Genomic DNA, 18,773 nt, shown 5'->3' with positions numbered 1-18,773 from the left:
CGTTTCCCTATATATTCACAAAAATAAAAGCTAGTAAACGTTGAGAAGTTTACTGTTTTTAGTAACAGATTATTTTGTTGAAACCAATTTCCCTACTTCCTTGAAAAGCATGTTCCTAGCTCAAAAATCTTTTACAAAGCCTTCAGAAGTTGTTACTTCTAAAATGAGCCTCTGCTTTGCCCTTTGTGATACCTATTACTGTCTTCTACCACTCACTTTTCTTTTTATTTAAGTATCATTGATAAACTATCCTACGATGGTTTCACATAAACACCACAGTGGTGCAACATTCACCCATGTTATCAAGTCCTTATCCCCTTATTGTGGTCACTGTCTATCAACATAGTGAGATGTTACAGTCATTAATTGTCTTCTCTGTGCTGTACTGCCTTCCCCATAACCTACCTATATTATGTGTGCTAACTATAATGTCCCTTAATCCCCTTCTCCCTCCCCACACACCCTCCCCAACTCCTTCCCTTTGGTAACCGCTAGTCTCTTCTTGGAGTCTGTGAGTCTACTGCTGTTTTGTTCTTTCAGTTTTGGTTTGTTGACAAATGAGTGAAATCATTTGGTACTTGTCCTTCTCTGCCTGGCTTATTTCACTGAGCATAATACCCTCTAGCTCCATACATGTTGTTGCAAATGGTAGGATTTATTTTCTTCTTATAGATGAATAATATTCCATTGTGTATATGAACCACATCTGCTTTATCCATTCATCTACTGATGTATACTTAGGTTGATTCCATGTCTTGGCTATTATAAATAGTGCAGTAATAAACATAGGGGTGCATATGTTTTTTTGAATCTGAGAAGTTGTTTTCTTTGGGTAAATTCCTAGGAGTGGAACTCCTGGGTCAAATGGTATTTCTATTTTGAGTTTTTTGAGGTTCTCCATACTGCTTTCCACAATGGTTGAACTAATTTACATTCCCACCAGCAGTGTAGGAGGGTTCCCCTTTCTCCACATCCTCACCAACATTTGTTGTTGTCTTTTGGATGTTGGCCATCCTTACTGGTGTGAGGTGATATCTCATTGTGGTTTTAATTTGCATTTCCCTGATGATTAGCAATGTGGAGTATCTTTTCACGTGTCTGTTGGCCACCCATATTTCTTCTTTTCTACCACTCACTTTGACACTCAGTCACCTGATACTTGGTATTTATTGCTTGCTAACTATTTGGCAATTTGCTTATTATCTACAATAGGATCTTGTGGAGATGTACCTCCTTCTCATTCAAACTTCATCACAACCAACAGAGTTTAGTGCTTGAAATGGTAGGCACTACAATTTTTATATTAATTTATATCACATATAATAGTTATAAACCTATAAAGAATTAAAGTGAAAACTATCTGATAAATCTAAAGACCTGTTAGGATCCTGTGGGTCTTCAGGGCAATGGTAGTGTGGTAAAGCAGGATCAAACAGGTGATTCCCCAGATGAGGCAGCTTTGTGCATATTTCAAGGCAGTGGGCAAAATGACAGGAAAGAAATGAAGCTACAGGAGGTAAAGGAAAATGTGGAAGAAATGAGATTCTGGGGCTTAAGTGAAGAGCGATAAAGGACATCTTTCTTTGGAAAAAGGGAAAACTAGGTAGAGATATGCTAATGTAGACAAAGGCTCAATCAAATTCAGGCTGTTTTGAGAGAAAATGTTTAGGTGCTCTCATGTATTAAGCAAGCACTGTATCAGTACAGTGCGATCAATTGCTGTGGTGACAGATTTCCACAAACTCGGTGGCTTATGGTGGCTTACAACAACACAAATTGAGTATCTTACAGCTGTGGGAGTCAGAAATCCATATGAGGTCTCACTGAGCTCAACAGAGTGTCAGCAGAGCCGCATTCCTTTCTGGAAGCTCTCAGGAATTCGTTTTCTTGTTTGGCAGTTTAATGAAGCTCTCCACGTGGACTCCTTGGCCCCTTCTGTCTTCAAGCCATCAATGGCCAGTTGATTTCTTCTCAGGATGCCATCTCTCTGGTTCTGACACCCTTGCCTCCTGCCTCTTTTAAAGACCCCTGTGATTACATTAGGCCCACCTGGTAATGCAGGATACACTCCCTAAAGTTAGCTGATTAGCAACCTAAATTTCATCTGAAACCTAAATTCCCTTTTGCCATGTAACACAAAATTCACAGGCTCCAGGGATTACCATGTGGACATCTCTGAGGAAGCCATTATTCTGCCTGCCACAAGCACTAAGTGTTTCCTTTAAATCTGTTTACTTAATCCTTACAACAACTCTTTGAGGGAAATCACCTTTTACTCATTTTATACATGAGGAATGGGAAGCTACACATGGCACTGTTAGAAACTTCGAATAAACTTACCCAAACTCCTAGGCTTATAGGAGATACTATTATGTTTGTGGACCTGGACCAGGATTCAGAAGGCAGAGCCTCCACTGGCCTGTTTCTAAAACCTTCACTGCTCTATGTATTCATGTGTGTATCTGTGGATGTGCACATGTATTTGAGAATAAAGGGAAATGTACAGAACATAAGGTTTTTCTTGCCCCCTACTTCAACCAAAATCATCTCTCCTTTGATTACTTTAAATTTGAGGTCTCTGTGCATGATTGTGTTTATAAAGAAAAGGCTTTTAAATCTCTACACACTAAGTAACATTCCAGTTAGGCTCTGGTATATGAGAAGAGGTCATATGTTAAGAAGTAAGGCCAAAATTATGTGAAAAGGTGGCATTATCAGATCTGAAAATCCAATACATTTACATATCTTACCAATTTCAGATTACAGAGTTTAAGTTTGTCAGTTCCCTCCTAAATTGTACAACTTCAGGCTCCACATTTGAATATATAAGTTTTTTATAACTATTTCAAGCATTCAGATAAATTCCCCAAGGTGAATTATATTATAGATTATCAACATTTTAATATATCTTGATACATAACCCATTATTTTTCAGGATCTTATTGGTCATATGGGAACATTTTCAAAAAACAGTTATTGGGATGCTATACTTGACTCCCAGGGATCCCTTCTCATCTAATAATGAACTCTTAGGATATTCCTTGGCCCATTCCTAAACACTTGGGTAGGAGTAATTTTCTTTTTTTTTCCTGAAAAAAGGCTACACAGGATGGATCAGGGAAAAGGGTCTGTGATTGATGGCAGAAGCTTTGCTGTTAAATGATTGACTGAATTTAATCCTCTACAACAGCCATTTTTACTCTTCCTGGGTCATGACTGCTTTGGGAATCTGATGAGCCTATGGACTTCTCCCCAGAAAAACAAACATGAACACATACTCAAAATTTCTCAATTTATTTTATTGCATTTTAAGTCAACTGCCATCACAGATTATATAAAACCAGTCTTTGGCAGGATATCTGTATGTCTCATTTTTGGTTTCATGCCAAAATTTGCTACACCCAGGAATAAAATGCAAGGGATACAATAAAGCAAACCAAACTTTAATTATTTTCAACAAATACCAAGGTAGTGATGACTGCTGGCAATCAAGCCACTGGCATGCACAGCTAAGAGAAAACTCACCTCTTTTACATTATTCTCCAGGAAGAGCAGAGAAAACATAGGTGTTAGACAGAGGTCCTGAGAGCAAGAAAGAATAGTGCTGACTGAATTCTAATGAATGTTTCCCAAAACAGATTCCAGCACAGCTCCAGAGATGTACCCTAAGCATTCCTTGTGGGTGGGTTACTGCTACACTGCCACCCTAAAGCCTGATGTTATGCCCTTCTAACAATTCTGTAAGCTCCTAACACCTGTATTAAATCTCTTCTGGCTTCAGAATCTCAGAAGAGTTTTTGTTTGTGACACTGAAAACACACAATACATTACAACAGCTAAGTTTCCCAAAGGAAAGGTGGCAGTGCCACACTAGGGAGGGGCTTTCTGTGCCATCCTCACTTGTTAGTTCCCTCTCAGCACACTGCAACATCAGGAGTTTACATGGGCCTAATTACGTAGATTTGCAGATCTCATCAGAATAATGATGTCATTCTATAATGGGTTTTTAAAAGATTTTTTGCAAAGAAAGGCAAATTACTATAATAAATACTATTAATAAAACAAAATACAAGCAAGACAAGAAAATGGTAGAGATGAAACTACCAGTTGCCAATCCCAGTACTTTATCTGTAAGGCATAAAAGTGATTACCTTATAAAACATAAAACTATAAAACTTTAAGAAGAAAATATAGGGGAAAAAATCTCTAAGACCTAAGGCTACATAGGCTACATGAAGAGTCCATAGACATGACACCAAAAGTACAACTGACAAAAGAAAAAAAAAAAAAAGATTAGCTGCACTACATGAAAATTTAAAACTTTTTTCTCTGTAAAAGACCCTGTTAAGAGAATGAAAAGACAAGCTATGGATGGGAATAAAATTTTTGCTAACCACATATCTGACAAAGGACTTACGAATTAAATATGTAAAGAACTCTGACAAAGGACTTATCTTATAAGTAGAATATGTAAAGAACTCTCAAAGCTCAACAATGAAAAACAATCCAATATGCTCATTAGGGAAACAATTTGCAACTTGGGAAAGGCAAATGAAAACCACAAGGAGATACCACTAAACAACTATTAAAATGAACTCAAATTTTTAAAAACAGTGAAAATACCAAATTCTGCCAAGCATTTAGAGCTACTGGATCTTTCATACTTTGCTGGTGGAAATATACAGCTACTCTGGAAAACAGTCTGACAGTTTCTTATAACAGTAAACATACACTTAGAGTTGAACCTTGGACATTTATCCCAGAGAAATGAAAACTTTGTTCATACAAAAGCCTATACACAAATGTTCATAGCAGCTTTATTTGAAACACCAAAAAATGGAAACAACTCATACATTCTTAATTCAACAGGTAAACTGTGGACTGTGGTACATCCATGCAATAAATTCTATTCAGCAATAAAAGAAACAAACTACTGATTCATAAAATAATTTGGATGGTTTGCTAAGGCATAGTGCTGAGTGAAAAATGTCAATCTCAAATCTCAAAGGTTATATACAGTAGGAATCCATTTAGATAACATTCTCAAAATGACAAAATTACAGAGGTAAAGAACAAATAAATGGTTGCCAGTAAATAGGGCCAGGGGAGATGGGGAAGGAGGGCACAATGGCGGACATTTCTTGGCAGTGTTGGAACAGTACTACATCTTGATTATGGTGGCAGTTAAATGAACCTAGACATGAAATGTTAACAAATTGCAGAGAATTAAACACATACACAAATGAGTGCATTAAAAACTGTGAAATATGAATATGGCAACTTAACAGTATAGTTCCAATGTCAGTTTCCTGATTTAATGTTGTTATTAAAACATTATGTAAGATATTATAACTGGGGGCCACTGACTGAAGGACTCCCTCTATATATTTTCTTAACTTCCAATGAGTATAATTATTTCAAAATAAAAACCTTTCTAAGTGATGACATTTAATCATACTTCTCTTATTTTAACTATTAATATTTTAAGTGGAATCAAAAACACAGAAATAATACATTTTAAATTGTTCTAAAACGTTTTTCATCTTTATCTCATTTTTTGTCAATGTCTTATTATGCATATAATATGTAGAATATAGTCACGACATACACACATATATTGGGAATGTAGACACAATTTTTATACTGCTGGGGAGTGATGTAAGATTTTTGCAGACCTCTGTTACAGAGGCTATGAAAGTCTAAGATTCTATCCTTGAAAGTTTTACTTGGGGAAGCAATGTTAAAACAGTAAAAACATTGAACTGAGAATCAAAAAGAATTCAATTCTATCCACACTTTAAACAAGTCACAGTCTCATTCTCATCTAAAAATGTAGGAGTTGTATTAGATCATTTCTAAGGACATTCCAGCTATAAAAACATAACTCCATGAGTCCTACAACAGGAGAAAGTGAAACAACCATAAAGACATATATGACTAAAACTCTAACCATTTTCAAAGTATACTAAGAGACATGATTTAGAAAGGAACAGTTTCACCAATAAACGAACAAAATACGGTGGGGTATATATTGCTGGCTGAAACTAATGACTGAAGGTTCTTCTGACACCCGAGACACATGAATGGAGCCACCAACAGTACTTTTACTAGTATTATAGACAGCATAATCCATCTGAAATTTGTAAATGGAGAACAAAACTGAATATCGCATTTAAATTATCTTTCCAGCATTACTCAGTATTAAACTGAATTTATGTCACATCTAAAGGTTACCATGAAATGCAGACACACCAAAAAACAAAACAGAACAAAATAAAACAAGGAATCCTGAAGAGCTGAAACATTATGCTGAGGTCTATTCAGGCAACAAAGCATACATGTGAATATTTTACAGCCAAAAAAGTAAGACTGCACTGCACTGCAGTCAGTGAACAGACTAATAATATCCCTTTTCTAATCAATTCCCAGGTGCCATTTTAAAAAAACAGTACTTTAACCTCTCTGAAGTATGGATGCTTTGAAATAGATCTGTATCTTGCAAATGCTGTCATCCAACAGCAGGATGTAGTTGTGAAAACCTCATGTTGACAACTCCTGGCAAGATCAAGAAAGTAGCATCAAAGTGTTTCAGGACTGATCAGAAACGGTCATTAAAAAATAATCTTAAAAAGACAAAGACATGGGGAGGGGCTCAAGATGGCAGCATGAGTAGGGGAGCGGAAATATCCTCCCCAAACCATATATATTTTTGAAAATAAAACAAATACAACTACTCCTAAAAGAGAGACCAGAAGACACAGTACAACAGCCAGGCTACATCTACATCTGTGAGAACTAAGCATCTCATTAAAAGAGTAAAATACAAAGCCGTGACCCGGTGGGACCCAAGCACTCCCCCCACCCCAACTCACCGGCGGGAAGAAAAGAATCAGAGCAGGGAGGGAGTGGAAGCACAAGACTACTAAATAACCAGCCCTAGTATTCTGCACTGGGAGCACAGACACACATTGCATGATGTACTGGATATTAGAGAAATGGAGGGTAGGGTCCGAGATGGAGACTGTGAGCGGGTCCCCATAGCAGACTCCCCTGAGACAAAAAAGCGGGTGCTTTTTAAAAGTCTTAAAGGAACAAGGCTTAACAACTGGACAAAATCGTCCCGGCACACTCAGGCCAGCAGGCTGGTCATCTTTAGCAACTTCAGGCACCCTAACCCCTTGGGCATTAACAAAGCCCCAAAGCCCCTCACAGCAATAGTCTACCATTCATTCCCCCCAGCCGGCGCTGCAAGCAAACCAGTGGACCCGCCAAAGCTGCAGAGCAGCCAGAAGGCACAATGGCCCATAGCAACAACACAGTCTTCTCCCAACATGCAGCTAACTGGGACAGACCCAGAGGCTGCCACCAGCGCACAACTGCCCAAGACAGACAGAGGAAGCCAGAACAAGGTCCAGAAGGCACAAAGGGGTGCCATTCGCACAGGAGAATACACCAGTGAGTCTGCCAACCCCACAGGGCCCTAGGTTATCCTGAGGGCCGCCATGCCCACAGCAGCTCAGGAAATTATCACAGAGACTGCTCCCAGTGTGAGGGTAATCAGCACAGGCAGTGGAAGCCGGAGCAAGGTCGGGAAGGCACAAAGGGGTGCTGTTTTCACAGGAGAACATACCCAGCACGTCTGCCACCACCCACAATATGCTAGGCTGTCCCAAGGGCCACCCTACCAACAGCAGCTCAGGAGATTATCCCAGAAACTGCTCCCAGTGTGTGGGTAATCAACACAGGCAGCGGAGAAAGGCAAGGCAACCAGCAAGCAGGAAGGGATTTTGTTCTCTCAGCTGACACATGCACCACCTGCCTGCGACCATTTCTATTACCATGAAAAGGCAGAAGAATCTGGTCCAGTCAAAAATCACTCAGACATCCCCAGAGAGAGGGCCTGGTGAGACAGATATAATTAATCTTCCTGAAAAGAATTCAAAATAAAAATCATAACCATGCTAATGGACCTGCAGAAAAATATGCAAGAGCTAAGGGATGAAGTCCAGAAGGAGATAACAGAATGAAACAATCAACAGAAGGTCTTAAGAGCAGACTGGACAAGATGCAAGAGAACTTAATGGAATAGAAATCAGAAAACAGGAATACAGAGAAGCTGAGGCAGAGAGAGATAAAAGGATCTCTAGGAATGAAAGAATATCAAGAGAACTGTATGACCAATCTAAATGGAACAATATTCACAGTATACATGTATGAGAAGAAGAAGAAGAGAGAAAAAGGGATAGAAAGTGTCTTTGAAGAAATAATTGCTGAAAACTTCCATAAGCTGGGGAAGGAAAGAGTCTCTCGGACCATGGAGGCCCAGAGATCTCCCAACACAAGGTACCCAAGGAGGACAACACTAAGACATATAATAATTAAAATGGCAAAGATTAAAGACCAGGACAGAGTATTAAGGGCAGCCAGAGAGAGAAAAAAGATCACCTACAAAGGAAAACCCATCAGGCTATCAACAGACTTCTCAACAGAAACCTTACAGGCCAGAAGAGAATGGCATGATATATTTAATGCAATGAAACAGAAGGGTCTTGAACCAAGAATAATGTGTCTAGCATGATAAACGTTTAAATATGAAGGAGGGATTAAACAATTTCCAGACAAGCAAAAGTTGAGGGACTTTGCCTCCCACAAACCACCTCTACAGGATATTTTAAAGGGACTGCTCTAGATGGAAGCACTCCTAAGGCTAAACATGTCACCAGAGAAAATAAAATCAGAGCAAAGAAAGTAGACCAACCAAATACTAACTAAAGGCAAAAAATAAAATCAACTATCCACAAAAGCAGTCAAAGGAAACACAAAAGAGTACAGAATAAAACAACTAACATACAAAGAATGGAGGAGGAAGACTAAGAATGGAGAGAAATAAAGAATCAACCAACTGTGTTTATAATAGTTTAGTAAGAGATTTAAGTTAGATGGTTAGATAGTAAAGAAGCTACCCTTGAATCCTTGGTAACCATGAATTCAAAGCCTGCAATGGCAATAAGTATATATCTATTGATAATAACCCTAAATGTAATGGACTGAATGTACCAATCAAAAGACACAGAGTAACAGAATTGATAAAAAAGTAAGACCCATCTATACGCTGCTTATAAGAGGCTCATCTCAAACCCACAGACTAAAAGTAAAGGGATGGAAAAAGATATTTCATGCAAACAATAGGGAGAAAAAAGCAGGTGTTGCAGTACTAGTATCAGACAACAACAGACTTTAAAACAAAGAAAGTAACAAGAGACAAAGAAAGACATTACATAATGATAAACGGGGTAGTCCAACAAAAGGATATAACCATTATAAATATATATGCACCCAGCACAGGAGCACCAGCATATGTGAAACAAATACTAACAGAACTAAAGGAGGAAACAGAATGCAATGCATTCATTTTAGGAGACTTCAACACACCACTCACTCCAAAGGATAGATCCACCAGACAGAAAATAAGTAAGGACACAGAGGCACTGAACAACAGACTAGAACAGATGGACCTAACAGACATCTACAGACTTCTACACCCAAAAGCAGCAGGATACACCTTCTTCTCAAGTGCACATGGAACATTTTCCAGAATAGACCACATAGTAGGCCACAAAAAGAGCCTCAGTAAATTCAAAAAGATTGAAATTCTACCAACCAACCTCTCAGATCACAAAGGTATAAAACTAGAAATAAATTGTACAAAGAAAACAAAAGGCTCATAAAGACATGGATGCTTAACAACATCCTCATAAATAATCAATGGATCAATGACCAGATTAAAATAGAATCAAGCACTAATGGAGACAAATGACAACAATGACACAAAGCCCCAACTTCTGTGGGATGCAGTGAAGGCAGTTCTAAGAGGAAATTATAGAGCAATCCAGGCCTACTTAAAGAAGGAAGAACAATCCCAAATGAATAGTCTAAATTAACAATTACTGAAACTGGAAAAAGAAGAACAAATGAGGCCCAAAGTCAGCAGGAGGTATATAATAAAGATCAGAGAAGAAATAAATAAAATTGAGAAGAATAAAACAACAGAAAAAAAAATCAATGAAACCAAGATATGGTTCTTTGAGAAAATAAACAAAACAGATAAACCCCTAGACAGACTTAAGAGAAAAAGAGAAGCTATACACATAAACAGAATCAGAAATGAGAAAGGAAAAATTACAATGGACACCACAGAAATTCAAAAACTTATTGGAGAATACTATGAAAATCTATTTGCTAACAAGCTGGAAAACCTAGAAGAAATGGACAACATCCCAGAAAAATACAACCTTCTAAGACTGACCAAGGAAGAAACAGAAAATCTAAACAGACCAATTACCAGCAAAGAAATTGAATTGGTAATCAAAAAACTACCCAAGAACAAAATCCCCGGGCCAGATGGATTCACCTCAGAATTTTATCAGACATATACAGAAGACATAATACCCATTCTCCTTAAAGTTTTCCAAAAAATAGAAGAGGAGGGAATACTTCCAAACTCATACTGTGAAGCCAACATCACTCTAATACAAAAATCACGCAAAGACTCCACAGAAAAAGAAAACTACAGACCCAATATCCCTGATGAACATAGATGTAAAAATACTCAACAAAATATTAGCAAACCGAATTCAAAAATACATCAAAAGGATCATACACCAAGATCAAGTCGGATTAATCTAAGGGATGCAAGGATGGTACAACATTCAAAAATCCATCAACATCATCTACCACATCAACAAAAAGGACAAAAACCACATGATCATCTCCATCAATGCTGAAAAAGCATTCGACAAAATTCAACATCCATTCATGATAAAAACTCTCAACACAATGGGTATAGAGGGCAAGTACCTCAACATAATAAAGGCCATATATGATAAACCCACAGCCAACATCATACTGAACAGCGAAAAGCTGAAAGCTTTTCCTCTGAGATTGGGAACAAGACAGGGATGCCCACTCTCCCCACTGTTATTCAACATAGTACTGGAGGTCCTAGCCATAGCAATCAGACAAAACAAATAAATACAAGGCATCCTGATTGGTAAAGAAGAAGTCAAACTGTCACTATTTGCAGATGACATGATATTGTACATAAAAAACCCTAAAGAATCCACCCCAAAACTTCTAGAATGTCTGAATTCATCAATGTTGCAGAATACAAAATTAATACACAGAAATCTGTTGCTTTCCTATACACTAACAATGAACTAGCAGAAAGAGAAATCAGGAATACAATTCCATTCACAACTGTATCAAAAAGAATAAAATACTTAGGAATAAACCTAACCAAGGAAATGAAAGACCTATACCCTGAAAACTGTAAGACACTCTTAAGAGAATTTAAAGAGGACACTAGCAAATGGAAACTCATCCCATGCTCATGGATAGGAAGAATTAATATTCTCAAAATGGCCAACCTGCCTAAAGCAATCTACAGGTTCAATGCAATCCCTATCAAAATACCGATAGCATTCTTCAACGAACTGGAACAAATAGTTCAAAAATTTATATGGAACCACAAAAGACCCTGAATAGCCAAAGCAATCCTGAGAAGGAAGAATAAAGCAAGGGGAATCTCGCTTCCCAACTTTAAGCTATACTACAAAGCCACAGCAATCAAGACAATTTACTACTGGCACAAGAACAGACCCATAGACCAGTGGAACAGAATAGAGAGTCCAGATATTAACCCAAGCATATATGGTCAATTAATATACGATAAAGGATCCATGGATACCGAACGGGAAAATGACAGCCTCTTCAACAGCTGGTATTGGCAAAACTGGACAGCTGCATGTAAGAGAATTAAACTGGATCATTGTCTAAACCCCTATACAAAAGTAAATTTGAAATGGATCAAAGACCTGAATGAAGTCATGAAACAATAAAAGTCTTAGAAAAAAACATAGGCAAAAATCTCTTGGACATAAACATGAGCAACTTCTTCATGAACATATCTCCCAGCACAAGGGAAACAAAAGCAAAAATGAACAAGTGGGACTATATCAAGCTGAAAGCCTCTGTAGAGCAAAGGACACCATCAATAGAACAAAAAGACATCCTACAGTATGGGAGAATATATTCATAAATGACAGATCCGATAAAGGGTTGACATCCAAAATATATAAAGAGCTCATGCACTTCAACAAACAAAAAGCAAATAATCCAATTAAAAAATGGGCACAGGATCTGAACAGACACTTCTCCAAAGAAGAAATTCACATGGCCAAAAGGCACATGAAAAGATGCTCCACATCACTAATCATCAGAGAAATGCAAATTAAAACCACAATGAGATACCATCTCACACCAGTAAGGATGGCCAACATCCAAAAGACAAATAACAACAAATGTTGGTGAGGATGTGGAGAAAGGGGAACACTCCTACACTGCTGGTAGGAATGTAAATTAGTTCAACCAATGTAGAAAGCAGTACGGAGGTACCTCAAATAGAAATACCATTTGACCCAGGAATTCCACTCCTAGGAATTTACCCTAAGAATGCAGCAGCCCAGTTTGAAAAAGATATATGCACCCCTATGTTTATCACAGCACTATTTACAATAGCCAAGAAATGGAAGCAGCCTAAGAGTCCATCAGTAGATGAATAGTAAAGGAGATGTAGTAAGTATACACAATGGAATATTATTCAGCCATACGAAGAAAACAAATCCTACCATTTGCAACAACATGGATGGAGCTAGAGGGTATTATACTCAGTGAAATAACCCAGGTGGAGAAAGACAAGTATCAGATGATTTCACTCATCTGTGGAGTATAAGAACAAAGAAAAAACTGAAGGAACAAAACAGCAGCAGACTCACAGAAGAATGGACTAGCATTTACCAAAGGGAATGGGACTTGGGAGAATGGTGGGGAGGGAGGGATAAGGAGGAAAAAGGGGCATTACGATTAGCACACATAATGTAGGGGAGGGGCATGGGGAGGGCTGTACAACAGAGAGAAGACAGGTAGTGATTCTATAGCATCTTACTACGCTAATAAACAGTGACTGTAATGGGGTATGTGGTGGGGACTTGATGATGGGGGGAGTCTCGTAACTATAATGTTGCTCATGTAATTGTAGATTAATGCTACCAAAATTTAAAAAAAAACAGACAAAGACATGATCAGAAGCCTTTACAGTTACACTCAATGGAGGTAATTACAGAAATTTCTCAAAACTAAAGTGCATCCCTTTACCTTAAAAGATAGTACAAAAAAAGTACTCATCACATTACTTAGTGAGTACTCAATAATATTATTTCACTACCATTGTTATTCAAGATGGGAAATAAGGGCCAAGAGAGCTGAGGAAAATATCTATGATCGTAGTGATCAGGCAATCAATATGCACTTACTGTTCAGTGCCTACAAGGCCACCCACACTGTGCAGGGACAATACAAGTTCACCATGATCCACCTATGCAGTACTGTTTGGTCAAATAAATGGCAAGTTGCACAATACAAGTACATTTTGAACCAATAAAGTAAATATCACATTATATTCAGCAGTGAACAGAACTTACTATGTACTTTTCATTTCTTTTAGAGTACTGTCCTTTATATAAGTCTAGTATATAGAATTTGAGACATAAATTGCTTGCTTGTAGAGAGTCACCAAATAATTAAATGAATCTAAAAATGTGTTACTAAAGTGAGCCTTAAGATTCTTAGAGGGGAAAATAAACCTCTTTTGCCATTGCTCTCCTGGCTTAGGTAAAATAAGGATTTAGGTAATTCCTTCTTAAAAATTTGTTTCAACACTCAGAACTACACATATCATAAAAGGACTCTCTCTACTCCTAGGATTTATACATACTAAGAGAAAATAATTTAACATTTATTAAAATGTTATTTTTTATTTATATGAAATATCCATAATGGGCAAATGTATAGAGACAGAATGTAGACTGGTGGTTGCCCAGAGCTGGGAAGGGAGGTTAAGAGAGGTGACAAAGTGAGGGGAGTAAGTTCTGACTGACTGTGGTGGTAGTGCACAACTCTGGAATATACTAAAAACCACTGAACTGTACACTGTAAATAGGTGAATTGTATGTAAATTATTTCTCAGTAACGCTGTTATTTAAATTTTAACTCTTCACAAACTGCTGCATTATGGTCAGACTCCAGAGAGTACCCCTCTGTCAGATACTCCTGGCTTGGTTGATTCTATCACTGGCAGTCCTACAAGGCCCTTTTCCTAACCATCCAATTCGTTCCGGCAAATAAAAAGGAGGGGGTGAGGGTAGGGGCAGTCCATTTTGTAAAAGTCAGATATACTTTACACTGTATTTTAATACAAGTGATTTTCCAAAATAATTATTTTTGTAACATAAAAACAAAATCCTGATAAAGGCATCTGCTTATTATAACGTTTTGAGTTTAAAAGAATGTGTTACTACTCTTTATCAGCAAACTACGAACTATAGGCTGGCTACAGATAGTCACATAATGGCAGTCTTTGAAATGGACGATCCCTGTAGGGTTTAAGGAAAGACACATCAATCTCTGCATAATTTCAAAAATATTCTGCCCCATAGAAAGGGCAGTGTTCAAGAAAAATTCTAGAGCTTACAGATGTAATTTAACAGGTTCCATGGACCCCAATCCACCTCCTACGTTAGTCCAAGTTTGTTTCTTAGGACACTTTGGAAGAAGCTATGCAGAACAATACACAGGAGTGAATAATAAATTCACCTAGGTAGGCATGCACTTTGTTCACACTACCTTTAATGCATAGGTACCACTCTATTTAAGGACCCTACTCAGAGGATCCTACTCAGAGGAGCTCATAACTTGTGGTAGAGACGTTATCTTCAATGCCTATCCTGGTGCACATAGTAGGTGCAGTTCTTAGTTAAAATCTGCTGAATGAATGGAGATTTCTCAGCTGATTAAGCCAGTTGGCAGCTTGCAGCTGGGTTTCTATTTAGGACCTTTGGAAAACCTTTTTCCCCTCTGGGCTAGCTTACAGAAGCACCCAGAACAACAGAATTGCATCACCTATTTATCAGCCTGGAGTGTAGCTCCTTTTTTGTCATGAGCAACATAGCAAACTTCTGCATGTGATTTGATCATGAACAAATGGCTTCCTACTATCCTCCTTGGACTACTATGAGGAGTGTCTGTTGACAGTTTCAAAGCAATTTTTAATGCTCTCTAGAGATTAGAAGAATCAAAACATGAGATTATACTAAGAATATGCACTCCAAATTATCAGGGACACAGGTTTTGATCAATTTTAGAAATGATTATGAAGGCTCTGTTTTGAATACAAACACCCTAGTGGCAGCCTTATATTTCATGAAAAGGTAAAAGAATTAGAATTCCTGAGCCTGGAGAAATTAATAATAAATGAGTATATAAAATTGATGCTCTTTCTCCATTCCCAGTATACCTAACTTACTAATTAAAATTTTCAAGTGCAATAATTTAAGGCAGTCCTATTTGAAGGTAATAAAAGAAGGGGGGAAAAACTGGAATAATTTAAGGCAGTCCTATTTGAAGGTAATAAAAGAAGGTGAAAAAAAACAGCAAACCAGTATCAATGGTTATAATGTGATAAAAGGCAGAGTTATGGAGGCACTTCTAATTTCTAAATTATACATTTCTTTTATATCAACATTTCACAATGAGCAAGTGAAATTTTGATTTAAAAAATGGTTTTATATTTAACACACATATACACACTTTCCCCAAATAAACAATTTGAACTTCTTTGTAGCTTACAGTTTTACAGAATAATGGTGGGCTAATAAAACTGCTCAAATATTTCAGTAACAGTGAAAAAAAGGGGGGGGAACACTCAAGTTTTATTAATGGTTTTTACCAAAGTCTACAATCCAATGAAGAAATATACACATTACCATACTACAAGTCAGCATGGCTTGTGCTATAAAAGGGTTTTACAGGAGTAAGAGGACCAATCACTTATGATTAAGAGAACACAAAGTGACACCTGAGCAGGGTTAGATGGATGACTCCTCTAGTGATGTAATAGTTGAAATTCAGAGCACATGCTCTGTCCCAAAAAAATATTTTATAGATAAAAGTAGTCCAGGCAGAGAAATACACACAGCCAACCGCCAAACAGACTTTCTAAAAAATTTATTTCAAACTATACCATAAAATCTGTTATATAAATCAATGAAAACTTTCCCAGGTCCCCTAGGTTTTTTTCTCTCCTTCTGCTATTCCTTTACCATTTTGGCACAAATCCTGTGTCACTGCTGTTTTGCACATGTTACTGGACTGAGATACATACTTCTTCCTATGATGATAATTTTATATCTTCCCATTAAACTGTATACTTTTGAGGGCAATGATTGTCATCCATTTCTACTTATCTGCCCATAACAGTTCTTAAATAAAGAGATACTAAACAGATGTGGACAGATTAAACCTAATTGTGACAGTAAGTTACCACTATTACAAAAGATGTCTGTGGAACAGATACTACAAACAAATTACAAACGAAAATCATCTATATTAACAAATCTTCCCCCAGACACTGCACTAACTGCTGTTCTTCAGGTATAATTTGTTCAGAAACGTATTTAAAAAAATTGAATAAGTCTCTTGAGCAGCCTTATAGAACATTACCTCTTTCTGTCACAAAGATCTAAGATAACACATTTATTGTGATAGAGTGAATTTGCACAGAAATGGAGGACAGGGCTGGTTCCCAAGGACCTCAAGGGACAGTTCACAACTCAAGAAATGTCTCAGCAATGTGTATATATGACAATGTGTTTAAAACAATGCAAAACACACACCAGAAAAAAATGTTTCCCAGGAAACACAGCCTCAATATTTCAAAGATTCTTTCTGAATGCTGTCTTTATACATGATCTTTTAAAAGTTCAGAAATTCTTTTCTCTATTGTTCAAATAAGCTGATAAGTAAACAAAGGCAGACACTTGGAACTTGCTTTAGGCTTCTACTTTCTATTATGAGACCCAAAGGAAGATTATGCCAGCAAGCTTGCCTGACATCCTTATCACAGAAGAGGACTTCGGGAGTGTGGGGCGGTGGTGGTAATTAGGTGTAACAATGTCAGATACCATCAAAGTTAGTACAAAAGATCAAGTTTTTGTGTGTCTACAATTACTAAATTCTGTGGGAAGAGTATCTCTCAAACATTATCATCTGAAATTGGCTTTCTGTTTCCCAAGCACAGTTTCTCCTTTGGTGTTATTGATGAGCCTGGTGAACTTCTGTTCCACACCACCCTGAAAGTTACTAGACAGTGAGTTAGTCAATGAACACTTTGGGAAGTTGTCAGTATTGTTTTAAAAAATAAAAAAATAAAACAAAACACAGGGCCAGGTATTCCAACAAAGTTCACTCTTCTGGAGAAGTATTCTTACAAAAAACTCAGAAGGGAAGAGACAGGATAGAACGCTATTTTTTATAACAAAAAAAAAAAAAGACTACAGAATAACACACGCCCTGCTACTTTGTTTATAGGGTTGTAACTTGCACATGCCAGTACAAAGTATTGCATAAGAAGAAACTGTCAAAAATGAATGCTTATGAAAACATTCCTTTTCTAAATAAGGTATCTAACAAGGAATGTGCTCTTCCTAAATAGGTCTCTTTAGCAAGTATTGACAGGTTGAATATAGCAATAATGCTGATGAAAGAAATCTCTTATACTCGTTTTATCAACAGCAAAAGCTGCTGTTACTAATTATAATGCCTATGAGTTTGGTAGTAGAAATTAACTTTACGGAAGAAATCTGCTAGATGTAAGAGCCTTTTACAAAACTAAGTTTATTTTTATCAAGTCTTTTTTCTTGGTCCTACAGACCTTAGCAACTTTTTTTTTTCCTCCTTCCTTCCAAAAAAACCTTCGCCAATACGTGGAGGTCATACTTTTCACGGTTTCAAAGGTTAAGGTAAATTCAGCTCTATGTAGAGTCCTTGTACCTCACCAGCACCACCATCTCCTTTCCTTTTCTTTTCAAATTATCTTGTCCTGAGAGATTAATGTCTCCATATAATTGCAAATCCAGGAGAGAAGCGATTTCAGGTGTCCAGAGACGAAACTGGGATGGGAGGCAAGACCGACAGCAATCGAAAAACCATTCCGCCTAGAAACCAGCCTCTCCAGAACGCAGGAAACGAGGCTAAGCTCAAAGAACCTGCCGCCCGGAAGTCACAACTTCCATCAATCGGCAGAGAAAAGTTGCTTAGCGCCTAGACAGCCTGCGCCTGTGCTGACACTGCGAGCAGCACAGACCCTCCGCAGGCCCGGCCGGCCGGCGAGCGGCGGCGGCGGCGTCCGCGGAGCCCACTCCGGCTCCGGGAGGCTCCGGGTCTGGGGGTGCGCGGCCGGCCACGAGCGGCGCAGGCACCGCGGTGGCGGCCGCGCCCCTCCCCACGACCGCCAACAGTGGGCGGAGAGACGCAAGCAAAGGAAAAGAGGGACAATGCCGGGTAGCCTGGCGACTCCGCGCGCTCCACGGGTCCCCAGCGCCCCTTCCCACCCGAGGCCCCCTGCTGCCGCGCCGTTTGCTCCCGAGCCCTCCCCTGGCAGCCGGGCCCGCGAAGCCGTAGCCTTCGACCTTCCTCCGCCTCGCCGCCGCCTTCCTCCCCGCCGGGCGGCTCCCGCGAGGGCGCGAGAAGGCGGCGCGCACGAGCAGAACGGGGGAGCGGAGGAGCCGCGGCGCGCAGCGCTCCCGCAGGACACGCTGCCACTCCGGCGGGTTTTCGGTTGAGGCGGGGGCTGCGCCGAGGTTTAGTGTCCGTTAGGAACC

General features: G+C 38.6%; 1 protein-coding gene across 8 annotated transcripts in view; it reads right to left on the bottom strand.

Moving 5' to 3' along the window:
• FRYL (FRY like transcription coactivator) overlaps nucleotides 1–18,773 on the bottom strand; it is a 295,909-nt gene that overhangs the window by 276,724 nt on the left and 412 nt on the right. The gene's annotated exons all lie outside the window — the stretch shown is intronic.

The sequence above is a fragment of the Manis javanica genome, chromosome 5 (genome assembly GCF_040802235.1).
Source record: "Manis javanica isolate MJ-LG chromosome 5, MJ_LKY, whole genome shotgun sequence".
Classification (NCBI taxonomy): Eukaryota; Metazoa; Chordata; class Mammalia; order Pholidota; family Manidae; genus Manis; species Manis javanica.
Note: the sequence above shows the minus strand (reverse complement) of the source record. Positions and strands in the feature narration are given on the sequence as shown.